Genomic DNA, 13,436 nt, shown 5'->3' on the forward strand with positions numbered 1-13,436 from the left:
CTCTCTGGGCTGTTATGATGCGTTATGTCATGCCTTGCTAGGCATTATGATACGTTATGCAGGAAATATTTACTGACAAATGGTCTAACTTCTTAAATTGACAATGGTTAAATGCTAGCCAGCAATGAAATGAAAAGCTTGATTAACCTTCATGTTGTCCCTGGGTCTTTTTGACCCTGCTGGAAGAATTTAATGTGTCATAACTTTGGTTTTCTTCCACATATTTGCCTGAAATTTACCAGGATTGTTCCAAATTATGAACTTTGCAAGCAAAATTAATTTTGTCTATTTTCGTTGAACTATGTGTTCAGGACAGTATATACTACGCGTTCGTTATCCTATTGGGTCATTTTGACTCGGCCACATTTAGTGGGGCAATAGGTCACACTTTTGCCCTTTTCAGCAAAATGATCATACATAGACACAAAAATGCACACGTAAAATGTCCACTAACACACGCACCCAAAACACACACTCACACCACACACACACACACACAAACATACACACAAATTGGGCATTGCATTTCATTAGGCCTCCAGAAAAGGAAAAAAAAGCCAAATATTTGTAAATATTTCACACTTTTGAAATGCCTTCGCCTAGCAGAGGGCAAAATATGATCTACCGAAATGATGCCACACACACACACACACACACACAGTCAAACACTGTTCAAAGCATTGGGCATTGCAAATCAGTTGGCCTCCAGAAAAAAAAAGCTACACATTTGTAAATATTTCTCACTTTTGATATACCTTTGCCTAGCAGAGGGCAAAATACGATCTACCGAAATGATGCTACACACACACACACACAAGCACTGGACATAGCAATTCATTAGGCCTCAAGAAAAAACAAAAGCTACTCATTTGTAAATATTTCACACTTAGATTTGTCCAGCTGGGGGCAAAATCTGATCTACCAACAAGCTTTACACACACACACACACACAGACACACACACACAAGCATTTGGCATTGCAATTCATTGGGCCTCCAAAAAAACAAAAACAATCATTTGTAAATATTTCACACTTGTTATATGCATTTGTCCAGCTGGGGACAATATCTTCTCTTCTCTTCTTCTTCTACAAACAATCTTTACACACACACACACACGCACACACACGTTTTGTTTTCATATTCAAATCATATTTGTTTCCTCTCTTATTTATGAATTTAGTTGCATCAGTCAGCTTTGGCCTGGAGATGGCAACAGCTTTGGCCTGGTTATTCAAAATAATATTTAATAATTTCTGCTTATTTTACTCAAAACATGGCAATTTCATAAGGGTTATCATTCATAAATTAAGTATAATAAAACAAAACATAAGGAGGTAAACAAAGTTTTATTCACATGAAATTATGGCACGTGTGTGTGTGTGTAGCCTGTTGTTGATTGATCAGATGACCTCAGGTGGGCAAAATACATATTACAAGTGTAAAATAGATATTATACACAGAATGGTGCTAATTGTAGAATTTTTGATTTATAAGCATTCAAGTCAATTTGGCCTGTAAAAAAACAGGTTTTATTATTTGCTGACATTAAAAATGGTCAAAATGGTTTCAAAACAATCTCCTGCCCTTGAAATATAACATATTATATATATATGATGTGTGTGTGTGTGTGTGTATATATATATATATATATATATATATATATATATATACATATATATACTTTTTTTTTTTTTTTTTTTTTTTGCAAAATATATGTTAATATGTTGGAAACAAGTTAGACTAAAAAGGTTAAAAAAAAAAAAAAAAAGGCTATCATAGTTCATTTTTTATAAGCAGTCAAAACAGACAAGGTCAAGTTGACTCAGCGCTCCTAATTTGTATAGGAGGACAACACAAGGGTTAAATTTCTCTCCTCCTTGTAGAAGCTCTGCAGCAGTGTCCAGCAAAAGATAGTGACCTGGTGGATTTGATAATCGATGGCTACTGGCTCTGCTTGTATCGTGTTTCTTTTTCTAAAAAAAAAAAATAAATTGTTCCAAAACTGGGAAAGGCACTGTGAAGCATCCTAACTGCTGCTTCAATTATTTAATAGCTGGACTTATCCGAGGTTTTTGCAGGAGTGTCTTGGTTGCCTATTCATTAGTTTGCCTATAATAATTTGCTTTCTGCTGTTAAAGAACCTGAAATTTGTCTTTCTTTGGAAAAGGAAGTTAAGGCTGGATTTCTTGTTGGGCCTTTCGGAAGTCTCCTTTCTCGGGTTGTTGGATGGAACCTAGGGGGATATTCAGGGAGGAATTTTATCGTGTTCTGTTTGTGATTGAACTAGCTCTGCTACTAGCTCTCCTCCTCCTCTGCTGCTGCTAGCTCTCCTCCTCTGCTGCTGTCCCTAAAGGTAGCTGAACCAGGAGTGGACCGTTAAAGGTTCTGGTTGCTCCTTAAAAAATTGGGATGGCATGATCATGATGTTCTGGAGTCTTCTGCAGCCTTGAATTGTATACAGACGCTGCGCCTTCCGTTGGTTTTGGGGTTTTTTTTAATGGTCAGTGGTTGCTAGTAATTGGCAAAGGAACTGCTTTCCGTGTCTGATAATAACATGTCCTCTGCTCTGTTGGTGTTTTACTAATAAGTTTGGCTAGTGAAATGCTTGCTTTAATTCTCTGCTGGCTCTTCAGTTAGCAGGGAGGATTGCCTGGTATGGTCTGTTTGGGGGGGGATTTTGTCTTGCTGCTTTCCCAGTTAAATGGGAGATTGTCCCCCCACGAAGCTGCTGGTGTTCCCTGACTAGCTTTCATGGAGCTCATGAAAAGGATGGGGAATTCAGAACAGAGCTATACCACCAAATGTAAATTTTATAAGCTTGCAAATAAAAAATTTAAATATACGTCAAAGAATTCTCTATTTTGACTCAAGTGGTCCTGACTGAACTACAGATTATGCTACTGATTAAACTTTTTTAAATGAAATAATTCCTTATGAAATATGATCATCTAATTGAGATCAGTTGCTTTGCTCGTTTCTGTTTGAAAACTATTAGCCAGAGAGCTCCATCACAGAGATATCAAGGTGAGAGTAGGTGAAGTAGCCTGCTGGAGTTTTACTGCAGTAAGTAGAAAAGTAGGTCTGTAGTTATAAGGTAAGGCATAATGTTCCTGTCACTCCCCTGGATCGGGAGGACGGGAGACAGACCCGTACGCAGGATAACTTCAAATGATGGCGGTTTAATACATAAGGATAACAAACAAACATATCCACACGACACGGGGAACTATGCCATGTGACAAACAAAAACATTAGCACGTGTCCAAAAGTCCGCGCTGATCCCTGACAGTTCCCCAGTTATTGTATGTTATTTTAATCATTTCGGTGGAACAAAATAAAGGTGATTTATGGTAATGCTGTTAATATGGCAGGGTTGTATAATAGGAGATTGTGCTTTAAAATGATCACTTAGTCATGATTTTATTTCTTATGTCGTCTTCCACCATGATGCTTAACTTTTTTTAGATACGAGTGTGACTTACATCAAACACAGTAAACAAGCCAATGTTACAGCACAGAGATGTGTGAGTGCTGTACAGTGGTGGTAGCTGTGCTACACTAAGAATTATAGGTTTAGATATAGATTATTTTTTCAGGATCCAGAGTTGAAGGAAGGAGTCTGTATACCACATTTTTGGCATTGTTAAGACATTTGAAATTTGATAACTGGCTAATGAGCTCAATTTCAGAGAGCCATTCTCTTTAACCTGTGCCGAGATGTTTTCAAGTTTAGAGACCAAAGTAAAAAACCTGTCACATCCTAAAACTCCAGATGCTGTCATGAATCTTTAAACCTCTGCTTCATTTTACACACAATATTGTGCTCCATTTCTATATATTTCCAGAGGCTCATTGTCTCATGAAACATCCCTGAGAAGTGCTGACTGTTAACCCATAAATATCCATCGTTTTTAGGTTGTGTTGCGGCCACTAGGATATTTCTAACCTGAAAAAACTAATTATCTTGAAGAAGTCAGTAATTTTATATTAATTGATTTTAACTCCTTAAATAATACTATTAAAATAAATTGGTGTAACGAGTTCAATTAAAAAATCTAAATTCTGTTTGAAATATTTTTATATACTGTTATGTATATTTGTTATATTGTGTAATTATGACATAAAAACTCCCTGTACTTATTTACTCAACTTGTGGTCCAATTGTATTGCTGTTTTATTCCCAGAATGCCGTGTGTCAGTTCGAACCCGGAAGCGTTTCCCACTGTGGCATGACGCACCTTAATGTAACTGGTGTAGATTGTGGTGTTGTTTTGTAATTCAGTTTTATTTGTGCTGTTGGACTATTAATAAATCTGTACCTTCTTTTATTTTATATTTGTATTCATTTTTATAATTTTAGGGTTTTATTACAATATCTCTAAATATGCAACTGATTTTAGTTTAATTTGTGTTCATTTATCTTGTTTTGTGAGTACGAGTAAAATTTTATTTTGCATGAGTAAAATAAGTAGATCTTAAAACAGTTAATATTGACATATACAATAAATTCCTTTGAGGTTTTAGTTTTCACTGCATGAATTCTTTTTTTTGTATAGAGCTTTTAACAATTCACAGGAGTATAGAAACAGAAAAAATAAATACAAATAAGAATAAATAAATTTGTATTACCATATTATTACTCATTGAGTTCATTTATTGATAAAAATATTGGCCAGCTCCCCCAGCAGGTTCCGCCATAATAGTATGTATGCCTGGGTTACGTATGTACGTATGTGTGTGGGCGGAGCTATCAAAACAGGGGTGACACCCAATTGGGTTTAGGGCGTGTTTATTTTGGTGATTTCAAATATCAACATTGGCTTTGAACATTGTGCACCTCACCTTTTTAAACACACCACAAACACACTTTTCCCAAACACATTTCCAAATAAAAGCTTAAATAATACAAAAAAGTATTTAGACACACAATAGTGGCTCCATTACTGTGTTTCAGTATTTATTTTGCCCCCTGTTTATGTACTTAAACTTTAAAGTGTGACTTTAGCAGTGACATTAACAGTGAGGAGACGTTACCTGTGTAGAAGTGATGAGTCTCCATCTTTAAACTTCAGAGGAGGAACCATAGACTGATCACTCTTCATGGAGATACAGCTGTGTGTTGGTGATTCTGATCTCTTTCTCTGGAGTTTACTGTACAACATTATACACATTCATTTAGTCATTTATATAAACTCTTTATTTTATTTACAGTATATTACCCTTTAAGTGTGACTTTAGCAGTGACATTAACAGTGAGGAGACGTTACCTGTGTAGAAGTGATGAGTCTCCATCTTTAAACACAGGAGGAACCTCCATAGACTGATCACCCATCATGGAGATACAGCTGTGTGTTGGTGATTCTGATCTCTTTCTCTGGAGTTTACTGTACAACATTATACACAGTCCTTTAGTCATTTATATAAACTCTTTATTTTACTTAGTTACCCATGAAATGATAACATTAACCTGGATATTGATTTTGTCTTTTATTCCCCTCAAGCAGTGTGTGTGTGCGTGTGCGTGCATGTGTGCGGTCAATCTGTAAAAAGCAAACAATTTAGAATTACTATACAGTATTGTTCACATAACCAAATACATTTCTATAAACATTTTAACAGCTTTAGATTGTAAACATTAAATTATGATAATAAATCAAGATAATAATAATAATAATAATCCATATGATGCTGATATCATATATTTGCAGGAAATATTAGTTATTTGCATTAAACATTATCACACATTTGTCTCTGCATCACAAACACGTACTGAACATTGTTTAGCAACTAAATGCAACATATATTGCATGAATATTTCGACAAGCAATATAAAAACAGTAAATGTCTACACAAACATATGCGTATAACATTAGCTGTTTAGGTGCTTCAGCGCTAATTACAAATAGTGATCTACATAACAACATCTCAGAAACTATCAATTCACTAAACAACATATGAATTACTCACCACCATTACTCAGCACTGCAACCTTTTCTTTTCTAAAAACAATCACGTGTGTGCACTGTACTCGTGTCCGTAAACGGGCAGCACCCAACACTTACATTAAACAATACATTTTTACTGTGAAAGTGACTGTTAGATGTGTATAGTTATAAACTGTAATAGTAAAACATTTGGTTAAATAATTTCATGTGAAGAGATGATGTGGCTTAAATTGTTAGGACTTGCTGTTAGGACCTGTGTTACACACACACACACACACACACACACACATGCAAATACAAAAATATTTTCTGCATTTATATTTATTAACAACTTGAACATAAAGAGCATAATAAACTTTAACAACAAACTACTGCATTCATGTTTATTAGCTGCTTATGTACAGGTGCTGATCATATAATTAGAATATCTTTAGGCTACACAATCATGGGGAAGACTGCTGACTTGACAGTTGTCCAAAAGACGACCATTGACACCTTGCACAAGAAGGGCAAGAAACAAAAGTTCATTGCAAAAGAAGCTGTCTCTTCACAGAGCTCTGTGTCCAAGCACATTAATAGAGAGGCGAAGGGAAGGAAAAGATGTGGTAGAAAAAAGTGTACAAGCAATAGTTTTAACCTACGCACCCTGGAGAGGATTGTGGAACAAAACCCATTCAAAAATGTGGGGGAGATTCACAAAGAGAGGACTGCGGCTGGAGTCAGTGCTTCAAGAACCACTTCGCACAGACGTATGCAGGACCTGGGTTTCAGCTGTCGCATTCCTTGTGTCAAGCCGCTCTTGGGAAGTCCTGGCCTAATGGTTAGAGACTCTGACTCCTAACCCTAAGGTTGTGGGTTCGAGTCTCGGGCCGGCAATACCACGACTGAGGTGCCCTTGAGCAAGGCACCGAACCCCCCAACTGCTCCCCGGGCGCCGCAGCATAAATGGCTGCCCACTGCTCCGGGTGTGTGTTCACGGTGTGTGTGTGTTCACTGTAGTGTGTGTGCACTTTGGATGGGTTAAATGCAGAGAATAAATTCTGAGTGTGGGTCACCGTACTTAGCCGTATGTCACGTCATGTCATGTTGAACAACAGACAGTGTCAGAAGCTTCTCCCCTGGGCTAAAGACAAAAAGGACTGGACTGATGCTGAGTGGTCCAAAGTTATGTTCACTGATGAAAGTAAATTTTGCATTTCCTTTGGAAATCAGGGTCCCAGAGTCTGGAGGAAGAGAGGCACACAATCCACGTTGCTTGAGGTCCAGTGTAAAGTTTCCACAGTCAGTGATGGTTTGGGGTGCCATGTCATCTGCTGGTGTTGGTCCACTGTGTTTTCTGAGGTCCAAGGTCAACGCAGCCGTATACCAGGACGTTTTAGAGCGACTGCTGCTGACCAACTTTATGGAGATGCAGATTTCATGTTCCAACAGGACTTGGCACCTGAACACAGTACCAAAGGTACCAGTACCTGGTTTAAGGACCATGGGATCTCTGTTCTTAATTGGCCAGCAAACTCGCCTGACCTTAATCCCATAGAAAATCTATGGTGTATTGTGAAGAGGAAGATGCGATATGCCAGACCCAACAATGCAGAAGAGCTGAAGGCCACTATCAGAACAACCTGGGCTCTCATAACACCTGAGCAGTGCCACAGACTGATCAACTCCATGCCACGCCGCATTGCTGCAGTAATTCAGGCAAAAGGAGCCCACACTAAGTACTGAGTGCTGAACATGCTCATACTTTTCATGTTCATACTTTTCAGTTGGCCCAGATTTCACATCTGCTGCATTTCTTTCTCATCACTGACGTCTGCTCTGATTTGGAGTCTCTTTTCTTTGGCTTTATAGATTCAACTTTGTGTACATTTACTTCATCATTGAGTTCTTTCATCTGACTCGATGTGATCTCGCTGGCCCTGCAAATGTCTATGGCCTTTTCCACTGTGAGATCTGTTTCTCTTAGAAGTCTGACTTTTAGTTGATCCTCTCTTATGGATAGGGTTGCAAAATTCAGGAATTTTCAAGGCTGGAAACTTGCCATGGGAATTAACTTGAATATATGGAAATAAACTGGGAATTTAAAAAAATAAAAAATGCAGAGTTGGCAATAACAAAGAAACTTAAATGTAGTTAAAAAAATCTTGGAGCATAATTTTGTTTAAAACAACAAGATTTAATGCAATGACTTGTAGATTTAATGATCAATTGTAGGTTTAAAGATTTAATGCAATGACCTGACTTGTACCCTGCGCTCCTCGGTCACTTACACACGGCACACTGCTTACTGGAGGGCCATTGAGGCCAAACCCCCTGCATATACTTACATTCTTCCATAACATGCACAGTAACACTTTATTTTAGGGTCATTTAACTAGTTGCTTATAATCATGAATATTAATAGAATATTGACTATTTATTAGTACTTATTAAGCACATATTAATGCCTTATTCTGCATGACCTTATTCTACATTCTTAATTGTACCCAATACCTAAATTAATAACTACCTTACTAACTCTTAATATCAGTACATTAGGAGTGTTACCACATGCACAGATAATTTGAAGACCAGTGTTTTGTTATCATACAGAATTACTGTACCACCCAAAAGTTTGGACACATTACTTTTTTTAATGTTTTTGTAAGAAGTCTCTTATGCTCATCAAACCTGCATTTATTTGATCAAAAGTCCTTCAGAAATCATTCATATTAGAAGGTTTTATGAAGAATTTCTGATCAAATAAATCCAGGTATGATGAGTGTAAGTATCAGGATTCTTTGATGCTAAAAAGTTAAAAATGAACAGATTTATTAAAACAAAGAACAATTTATTTAAAATATAAATATTTTGTAACAATACACACTACTGTTCAAAGGTTTGGGGTCTTTTTTTTAAAGAAATTAATACCTTTATTCAGCATAATTAAGATTTATATAGTTAGAAAAGATTTCTAAAATAACAAATTCTGTTATTTTTAACTTTGTATTTATCAAAGAATCGTTAAGAAATGTATCACAGGTTCCTAAAAAAATTTTAAGCAGCACAACTGTATTAAACATTGATAATAAATTAGCATATTAGAATGATTTCTGAAGGATCATGTGACACTGATGACTGGAGTAATGATGCTGAAAATTCAGCTTTGATCACAGGAATAAATTAGAAAAAACATTATTTTGAAAACAGAAAACCATTATTTTGAATTGTAATAATATTTCACAATATTATTTATTTATTTATTTATTAAAAAAGCCTTCTTTCAAAAACATTAACAATAGTAATGTGTCCAAACTTTTGGGTTGTACAGTAATTCTATATGATAACAGAAAACTGCCTAGCAGAATGTAGAAGAACATATACTGTATACTGTGTACTAGGTTATAGTTTGTTTGAGCAAGCATGCTGATTAAGGAGTATTTATTCATCTAGCTTTTTTTCTAATTCATTTGCATCAAAAATAAAACATTTTTACCATTCCAGAATATTACAGTTGTTTATCTATTTATATACCTGTGCATTGCATTGCATAAGTGTTTTTACTAGCTTTCTTTCTAATCATCTACAGAACAATGCCACACACACCATCTCATGTGTGGATACATTTTAGCTCAGCCAATGTGGAAGGAAAGGCTGTGTACAGTTGCAAATACTGTGCAAACATCTATGTTAAGAATGCCACAAAGATGCAGAATCATATAGCCAAGTGCCCAAAGTTTCCCCAGGGCTCAAAACAAGCAGCCCCAGGCAAGAGTTCATCTGCTTCCATTCACAATGAATGATTCAGATTCAGACACCCTCTCATAAGCTCCTAGTCACTCTTGAATCAGAGGATTTTTTGACTCAATGGATGATCGTAGCCAGAGAAATGTTGATGAATGTTTTTGCTCGAGCAATGTATGCTACTGGCTCACCTCTGGTGCTCACAGCCAATGTCTACTGGAAGAGATTTCTGAATGTTCTTCACCCTGCATACACACCTCCCACCAGGTTTCCTCCGGGTACTCCGGTTTCCTCCCCCGGTCCAAAGACATGCATGGTAGGTTGATTGGCATCTCTGGAAAATTGTCCCTAGTGTGTGATTGCGTGAGTGAATGAGAGAGTGTGTGTGTGCGCCCTGTGATGGGTTGGCACTCTGTCCAGGGTGTATCCTGCCTTGATGCCCGATGACGCCTGAGATAGGCACAGGCTCCCCGTGACCCGAGGTAGTTCGGATAAGCGGTAGAAGATGAATGAATGAATGAATGAATGAATGAATGAATAAATAAACCACACAGGACTCAGAACGTAGAAAATGAAAGGAGGAGTTTATTACACATAAACTTAATAATAATAGTGAGACCCAGAGCTATCAGGCCTGGGAGAAGTAGGGGTGTATTCAGGAGACCCAGGCCGAGGGGAGGGAGAAGAAAGGACAGAGCCTGGGGAACCAGGCTCAGAGTTAGAGGGAGAAGAAGCCAAAGAAGGGCGAATATAGGCAAAAGGAGGAAATGAGGCACGAGGAGGAGAGGCAGGAGTTGTCAGCCTAGGGCAGCAGGGTTCAGCATGAGGACAACCATCAGTTTGTGTCCTTTGGTCCACCAGAACAGGAGGCAGGAGTGTTTGAGTGGAGAAAGACCAAGCCATAGGCGTCTGCACAAGGTGAAAGAGCGTGAGAGGCTGCTCAGGGAGAGTAGGGGAACACAGTCGTTCCAGGAAGGAGCAGAGCTCTTGAGACAGATGACCCAGGTGATAGCGGCGAAAATTGGATGTCGCTGAAGATGGCCGCTTAATTCGGTAGCTCTGTGCTGGTTCCCTTTTCTTTTTTTATTTACCTTTGGTTAATCCTTTTTATGCTCGAAGTGTGTTGTACCATCATCGAACATTAATGTCGAAGAACGAAGAAACGCGTGATTTTCCACTTTTCACGTCCTCCCGGCCCTCCAGAAGCGTTAAGAAAAAACCAGCTGAGACGGAGGAGGCCTCGTCAGACCCAGTGGATGCCATGTTGGCCGAAATTCGCTCGCTGGGAACCAGTCTGGGCAATATTGACGGTAGACTAAGTACAATTGACAACCGTTTGGACAATATCTCTACCTCAGTTACCTCAATACAGGAAGCCCTTTCTAACTTATCCGGCAGAGTGGCGTCAAACGAGTCGTGTTTGACCGAGGCTGAAGCGAGAATCTCCACCGCTGAGGAGAGTATGCTAACACATGAGAGAAAAATCACATCTCAAGACAAAGAATTAGCATTACTCCGAGCTAAAGTAGACGACCTGGAGAACCGGGGCAGGCGCAAAAACTTGAGAGTCGTCGGCCTCCCTGAGAAGGCTGAGGGCTCTGAACCTATCGCGCAGTTTCTTACCAGAATGTTGCCGAAGTGGCTAGTAAGTTTATCTTACTGACATTTCTTACTTTGTTTTATAATAACTACAAGAAGATCGCTTTTGGTGAGGTCACGTGCTATTAGTTAAATGCTCACGCCTGGGACGTTGAACTTCGGAGATGGGAACCGGTCTTTAGCGCCCGCGCGCCCCCTATGGGCACCACTCTGTATCAATACTGGGTATGGGGTATCATTATCCTAGGCTCGGTACCAGTTGGGTACAGTTTCATTTCTATAGCTGTGCCTCGTCGTTTGGGGACGAGGATGGAGGGCGGGGGGAGGGGGTTTGGGGTTCTGTGTGTTTTGTTTTGTGTATATAAATGCAAAAACTTCCTTGGTCGGTTCTACACATGTTTCAGATTTAATACAGTCTTAAGTGTTCAGTTTTTAGTTCTTTTGGTTATTCTATGACTACGCACAATACAGCCAGGTTTGTCACATGGAATGTTAAAGGGCTAGGACATGTGATTAAGAGGAGAAAGATACTAACCTATCTTAAAAAGCAGAAAACTACAATTGCCATGCTTCAAGAGACACATTTATCTGATTCAGAACATTTAAAACTAAAACAAGATTAGGTAGGACAGATATTTTTTTCATCCTGTAAAGCAAACACCAGGAAGAGGGGCACAATTATTTTAATTAGTAAACACTTCACCTTTATTTTAGACCAACAGATTACCGACCCGGACGGAAGATATGTTTTAATTACAGGTACGGCGTATGGTCAACCTATTGTCATACTGAATGTTTACGCTCCGAATGAAGACTCACCTGAATTCATGTCTAAAACCATACTTTTGTTTAACCAGTACTGTAAGGGCTTGGGAGTCTGCGCCGGTGATTTTAACTGTGTTATGGACCAAAAAATAGATAAAAACAGACTCAGCCACTAATCTTAGATCATCCCTGGTCCTTAGAGAACTTTGCAATGAGTCTGGCATTATCGATGTCTGGCGAGAATTTAACAGGGGGAGTAAAGAAAACACTTTTTACTCTAACCCCCACGGATCCTATTCAAGATTAGACTACATTCTGATTCATACCCAATATCTTCACGCAGTGTCTGCTTGCCAAATTGGTCCAATCATTCTGTCCGATCATGCTCCAGTCCAGCTGGATATGATGTTATGCGAACACAGGACTACAAAGGTCTGGAGATTAAATTCCTCCACGTTGAACGATTTGGCATTTTGTGAATTGGTTAGGGACGGATTAAAAAACTATTGGACAGACAATGAGAATTCACCTGTATCATCTGCAACTATTTGGGACGCTGCGAAGGCTACAATTAGAGGGCATATTATATCTTATAATTCGGCACGCAGACAGGCTTGGTCCAAAAAAAGACAGAACCTTGAAAAGGAAGTAAAAAGATTGGAGTGTCTACACAGTACAGTCCCTCCCTACTCAGACAAATTGGGCCCAACTATGTCGAGTCAGAGCTGAACTTAATCTGGATCACACAAACCATATTAAAAAGCTTATATTCCTTTCTAAGCAAAAATATTATGAATATGCAAATAAACCTAACAGATTACTGGCCCACCAAATAAAAAAAACACAAAGTGAAAGAACAATTAAGTCAATGAAGTCCCCGGATGGCTCAACCACATACAATGCTACTTCGATTAACGATTTATTCAGGGATTTCTACAAAACGTTGTATAAATCGCAAGTCACGGCTAAGCAATTTGATATTACCAGATTTTTAGACGGTATCCCTCTTATGACTATTTCCGAAGATGATAGAGTATTTTTGGATTCACCCCTGTCACCAGAAGAAATCTTCAGTGCAATTCAATCTATGCCCGCCAACAAATCTCCAGGTCCTGACGGATTCCCCTGTGAGTTTTACAAAAAGTTTTGGCCTGAACTCTCTCCTATCTTAATGCCCGCTCTTCAAGATTTACTAGACCATGGAGTGGCTCCCGAGTCGTGGAAAACGGCGTCAATTTGTTTAATTCCGAAAAAAGGAAAAGACCTTCAAGAATGCGCCTCTTGCAGGCCAATAAGTCTCCTGAATACCGATTATAAAATACTTGCTAAGGTCCTTGCTCGTAGGCTCGAAACAGTATTGCCATATATCATTAAGCCGGACCAGACAGGATTCATAAAATCA

At 38.5% G+C, this 13,436-nt stretch overlaps 1 protein-coding gene and 1 pseudogene across 29 annotated transcripts in view; both read right to left on the reverse strand.

Annotated features, from left to right (window-relative positions):
- LOC132837931 (NACHT, LRR and PYD domains-containing protein 12-like) overlaps positions 1 to 13,436 on the reverse strand; it is a 255,921-nt gene that overhangs the window by 103,812 nt on the left and 138,673 nt on the right. The gene's annotated exons all lie outside the window — the stretch shown is intronic.
- Positions 1 to 13,436, reverse strand: part of LOC132837934 (NLR family CARD domain-containing protein 3-like) — a 38,552-nt pseudogene that overhangs the window by 15,077 nt on the left and 10,039 nt on the right.

Source organism: Tachysurus vachellii, chromosome 22 (genome assembly GCF_030014155.1).
Source record: "Tachysurus vachellii isolate PV-2020 chromosome 22, HZAU_Pvac_v1, whole genome shotgun sequence".
Taxonomy (NCBI): domain Eukaryota; kingdom Metazoa; phylum Chordata; class Actinopteri; order Siluriformes; family Bagridae; genus Tachysurus; species Tachysurus vachellii.